The following is a 6,000-nucleotide window of genomic DNA, read 5'->3' as shown; positions in this document are numbered from 1 at the left end:
CTGTCCCTCTTTTTTTTGTCCTCTGTCTCTTTCCTGCAGTCCATCATTATTTTTCTCTTTCTCCATCTATCTGTCTGTCTTCCTATCCCTTTTTTTTTTAATTTCTCCCCATCTGCCCTTTAGCCCTTCACAATTCCCACTGCCCTCACCTCTCTGTCTGGCGCTGTGTCTCTATTTTTAAATTCTTTTCTCTCTGCCCTGTATTCTAGATATACTTTTTCTATCTTAGATTTTCTTGTTTCAGGTCCATGTCCCTATGTTTTAATTTCTTCTCTCTCTGTGCCACACCCTATTTTTGTCCTCATCATTCTCTCTCTGTCTGGCTCCCTGTCCCTATTCTTCAATTCCTCTGTCTCTCCCCTTCAGCTCACTGAGGGGTTTTTGGTATTTCTGAGTCGCTCTCTATCTACCTCCCTGTCCCCTTTTTCAATTCCTCTCTCTCTGCCCTGTGGCCAATCACCAATCTTTGTTTTTCTCCATCTCTCTCCGCCTGGTTCCCTATCACTTCCCCCTCTCTGGCCTGTAGCCCATCACTATTTCCTCCCCACCACACCTGTGCCCCTCTCTCTGTGGCTCCCTTTCCCTGTTTTTCAATCCCCCCTCTCTGCCCTGTAGCCAATCGCTGTTGTATTGGGTTTACATGGCAAGGTTTTGTTACCTGGGGTGGGGTATGCAGGGGTGGGTTCTGTGAGAAGACACCAGGACTTGGCCCCATGTTGGCCACAGCCAGTTCCAGCTCCAAGAGGGATCTTCTGCTGGTCAAAGCTGAGCCAACCAGCAACACTGGTAGCACCTCTGTGATGACATATTTAATGAAGGGCTAAAAAAATGCTATGCAGAAGCTGTGATAGAGAAAATGTGAGTGTGAAACAGCCCTGCAGACACCAAGGTCAGTGAAGAAGGAGGGCGAGGAGATGCTCCAGGCACTGGAGCAGAGATTCCCCTGCAGCCTGTGGGGAAGACCATGGTGAGGCAGGTTGTCCCCCTGCAGCCCATGGAGGTCCACAGTGGAGCAGATATCCACCTGCAGCCCGGGGAAGACCCCACGCCAGAGCAGGAGGATGCCCGAAGAAGGCTGTGACCCTATGGAGAGCCCACACTGGAGCAGGTTTTCTGGCAGGACCGACATGCTCTTTGCTTTCCCTGCTTCACGTCTAATTACTTTGCACGCCGGAGGGCGGGGCGGTAAGTAACACTGTGCATCGTCTCTTCGATAAGAGACAAGCCCCGCACAAGAAGCCTTGCGTGCGTGCAGGGTTAGGAGAGCAGAGTTGTGATAGCACAGAGGTGAGGAAAGGTGCGCCCCACCCCAACAGAGCCCCAGGATCGCCAGGGTATCGCTCGCTTGCAGGTGGGCCGCTCGCATCTGGTCCGCTGGGATGCGCCGTTTCCTGCTGAACAGAGCTGCCCCCCTGGCACGAGGCAGCTTTGGGTCTCTTGTGGGCTGTTGCCTGAACCAGGCATTGTTTTTTTTTTTTTAAATCTCTCGCCAGCATCTGTTGACTGGCTGCTGTCCCTCCCACAACTCTGATGCCACGTGCAGACGGATACAGCAGTCCCTGGGGCTTGGTCGAGGGCAACCCCCCATCCCCCCTGCCCTTTGCAGGTTCCCTGTGCTGATTCTCCTGTCTAGATAATGGGGGGGGGGGGGGGGGGGGGGACGACAGGGACAGAAGCAACCACCCAAATTGTCTGTTCTTTGTGCTTGACTGCTGTAACCGCTCCAGCCCCTTGGGTGCTTTTTGGAAGGGAGGCAATGAAGGTGACTGCCCGGGCTGCGAGTGGGGAAAGGGCAGGGCAATGTAAGCCCCGTGCCCCCAGTAAGTAGTTACCGCCTGTGGCTGGTCTGTACTGGGTTGAGCTGTCAGTCATCTCTCCTGCAGCTGATGCTCGGAAGAGGATCGTTGCGGGGATGCTGCCTCTTTTTGACCAACGTTCGGTACTGCAGCTCGGAGGCTGCGAGTGCGCGGGGCTGCCCCTGTCCTGCACGTGCCGTCCGACGGTAACGGCAATGCGGCACCGGCGGGAGGTGCCGCCGCGCTCGTTGCTTCCTCCCGGTAAGGAAACGCCGCTGCCGCCCCAGGCGCGCGGTGTCGGCGGGCGCTGGGCGCGCAAAGCGCGGAACCGCAGCGCCGGGGCCGCCCCTGGGCACGCGCGTCCCGCCGTCCGCTCGCTGCTGCCGCCGCCTCGTGGCCGAAGCGCGGAACTGCAGCGCCGGCACGGCACAGGTGCGCAGCAGCAGCGCCGCCGCCGCTGCTGCCGCCTTGTGGCCAAAGCGCGGTACTGCAGCCCGGCGGTCGCGCACCGGCTCCCGCCCCTCCGGCGCATGCGCGGTCCCCGGGAGCAGCGTGGCGGCGCGCAGGGCGCGGGTCTCGGCGGCAGCGGGCGAGCGCCGGGACCGCGGGTGAGGCGAGCGATCTCCTCCGGCGGGGGCGAGGGGTGCCTCCTGCCCGCTGGCCGCCCGGGGCCGGCGGGACAGGAAGCTGCGAAGCGGCCGCCGCGGCAGGCTCCCGGTCCGCCGGAGGTGAGCCGGGCCAGGGCAGCGCCGCGCCGGGGAGTTCCCCGAGAGCCGCCGGTAGAAGGGAAGAGGGGATGGAGGCGCGCACCCCCCAGGCGCGGCCAGCGGGCGCCTCCCCGAGTCGCCAGAGCTCCCCCGGCCCCGCTCGGCCCGTGCGGCTGCCCCCAGCTCCAGCCCCTCCCCTGAAGCCTGTGCTGTGGCCGCAGGCAGCCCCCGAGCCCTGTCGTGAGGGCAGCGAGCTGGCCCTCAGTGCATCTCCAGAAGCCTCTGCAGAAGGAGGGGCTCTGGCCAGGGGCGATCTGCGGTAATGAGTCGATGCTTCTCTTTCGCAGAGGCTGCGCTGAGGGCATGGTTGTCTCTTCCTCCCTTGGGGATGCCGTTGACTGCAGCAGCCTCAGGCTTGCGTGGGCTGTCTCTGCCTGGCCTCCCTCTCCTCGCGGCGCGGGAGCGCAGAGGGACAGGCGGAGCGCTTACTGGCTGTGGGCAGGAGCTGCTGAAGCTGGAGAGGCCACAGAAGGGTAAAGAAGAAGAAACGGAAGGCCGTCTGGCTGGCAGCTGCCTCCTGCTGCAGGCAAGAGAGAGCCTGCCTCTCCGGGTGAGGATGGATCCTTCTTAGTGTAGTCCTCAGCAGATCCGATCACCAGCATGCACGGCAGGGTCTGTATGCATAACCAAAAGCACAGTACAGCCATGTAGTGTGTGTGCATGTGAGGCTGTGTTTCTAGGAAGCCTCATACTGTAAGAGCTGTAAGACACCAATCTATTCTCTTAGGTGGATGATAGTCAAGTGACTGCAGCTACGGAGGAGGAAAGGAGAGGGAGACAGACATGTCTGAACTGTCAAATTCTCCCAGCAGCTCCAAGAGCAGGAGGTACAGTGAGTCCTGCACCCCTGGGGCTGTGTCACCCCTCTTCTGCATCCCAGTCCCTCCCTGCCCCCACCTTCTCTTTCTCTCACTGCTTTAATTTTTTTGTTTTTTCTTCTTGCACCTCTCCTTCTCTTGTTCTACAAGTCCCCCTCTTTCTCTGTTGTTCTGCCTCTGTTTTCTTCTTCTCTCTGCGCTTCTGTCCTGTCCCATCCCTCTTTTTTTTATCCTCTGTCTCTGCCTTGCAGCCCATCACTACTTTGTCTTTCTCCATCTATCTGTCTGTCTTCTTATCCCAATCTTGTTAATACCTCCCTGTCTGCCCTTTAGCCCTTCACAATTCCCGCCGCTCTCACCTGTCTGACGCTGTGTCTCTATTTTTAAATTCCTTTCTCTGCCCTGTATTCTACATACACTTTTACTTTCTTAGATTCTCTTGTTCCAGGTCCCTGTCCCTATGTTTTAACTTCTTCCCTCACTGTCCCATAGCCCATTTTTGTCTTTATCATTCTCTCTCTGTCTGGCTCCCTGTCCCTATTCTTTATTTCCCCTCTCTCTCCCTTTTAGATTGTAGGGTACGGCGTTCGGAAGATCTCGCGATGTTACGGAAAGGTAGAAGGCTAGTCGTCGCCTCCCTATGACATATCAGTAATCCCACCTACCGTTGTTAGTATAAAAGGAATTAACTGCGCAATAAAAGACAGAGTTGGCGCTCACACCATGTGTGTTATCTGTCTCTTCCCTGGTCCGGGCCGACCAGTGATCTAATCGCGGCACCTTGATATGTAGCAACGCTACATAGATGATCATTGTTTTTGATATTTCTCAGTCTCTCTCATCCACCTCACTGTCCCCTTTTTTAATTCTTCCTTCTGCCCTGTGGCTCATCACTAATCTTTGTTTTTCTCCATCTCTCTGTCTGGTACCCTCTCCCTTTTTATTAGTTTCTCCTCTCTGTCCTGTAGCCCATTGCTATTTCCCCACCCCCCCCCGCCTCTCTCTGTCTCCCTTTCCCTACTCTTCAGTCCCCCCTCTCTGCCCTGTAGCCAGTCACTGTTGTAGTGAGTTTGTGTGGCGGGCTGGGGCAGGGAAGTGGGCAGGGGCTGCAGGGGTGGGTTCTGTGAGAAGACACCAGGACTTGGCCCCATGTTGGCCACAGCCAGTTCCAGCTCCAAGATGGAGCTGCTACTGGTCAAAGCTGAGCCAACCAGCAATGCTGGTAGCACCTCTGTGATATTTAAGAAGGGCTAAAAAAATGCTGTGCAGAAGCTGTCAGTCCTGCAGACGCCAAGGTCAGTGAAGAAGGAAGAGGAGGAGGTGATCCAGGTCCTAAAGCAGATTCCCCTGCAGCCTGCAGTGAAGACCATGGTGACACAGGCTGTCCCCCTGCAGCCCGCGGAGGTCCATGGTGGAGCAGGTATGCACCCTACAGCTGATGGAGGACCCCTTGCCAGAGCAGGTGGATGCACCCGAAGGAGGCTGTGACGCTGTGGAGAGGAGCCCACACTGGAGCAGGTTTTCTGGCAGGACCTGCGGCCCCATGGGAGTGACATCACACTGGAACAGAAGAGCACGAAGGAGTAAAGAGCAGCAGAGACAACTTGTGATGAATTGACTGCAAGCCCCTGCTCCCTCTCCCCCTGTGCTGCTCAGCAGGAGGAGGTAGAGAAGTCAGGAGTGAAGATGAGCCCAGGAAAAAAAGAGAGGGGTGGGGGTAAGGTGTTTTTCAGATTTGTTCGTATTTCTCATTATTGTACTCTGATTTTGATTGACAATAAATTAATTTCCCCAAGTCGAGTCTGTTTTGCCTGTGACAGTAATTGGTGAGTGATCTCTTTGTCCTTATCTTGACCCACAAGCTTTTTTGTTGTATTTTCTACCCTCCTGTCTTATTGAGGAGGGGGAATGATAGAGTGGCTTGGTGGACACTCGTCAGCCAGCCAAGGTCAACCCACCACAGTTTGCTTCTATTAGGCTCCCTGTCCCTATTTTTAAAATCTTGCCTATGTTTCTTGTATGTCGTCACTTTTGAAACTTTCTACCTCTCCATCCCTATTTAAATTCTTGCATGCTTCTTAAACCCAGTTGCTTTTTAAATTTTCTTGCTACTTTTCCCTCTCTTTGTCTCCCTAACCTCATTTTAGTTTCTCACCTGTGTTTCTTGTACCCTGTTGCTTTTCAAATTTTATTCTTACGTCTCCCTCTATGCATCTCCATGTACTTACTTTTTGATTCTTGTACCCTGTTGCTTTCAAAATTTTCTTTCTGTTTCCTTCTATCCATCTCCCTGTCTCTAGTTCTTAACTCTTCCCTCTCTGTCCTGTACCCTGTCACATCTTACTTTTTCTTTCTGCATCTCCCTCTTTCTATCTCCCTGTGCCTATTTGTTAGTTCTTGCCTGTTTCTTGTATGCTGTTGCTTTTTGAAATTTTTCTCTCTACCTGGCTCCCTGTTTCTGTTTTCTAGTTCTTGCTGTTTCTTCTCCTGTATCACTTGAGAATGTTTCCCTGTCCCTTGTCCTGTCTTTATCTTGTCCTGCCAGTCCCTTCCCCTTCTCTCCCCCGCTTCCTATTATTTATTCCTCCATCTCCATCCCTGTTTTTCTGCTCAGTCTCT

Source organism: Aquila chrysaetos, chromosome 2, assembly GCF_900496995.4.
Source record: "Aquila chrysaetos chrysaetos chromosome 2, bAquChr1.4, whole genome shotgun sequence".
Taxonomy (NCBI): Eukaryota; Metazoa; Chordata; class Aves; order Accipitriformes; family Accipitridae; genus Aquila; species Aquila chrysaetos.
This window is presented reverse-complemented; position numbering follows the sequence as displayed.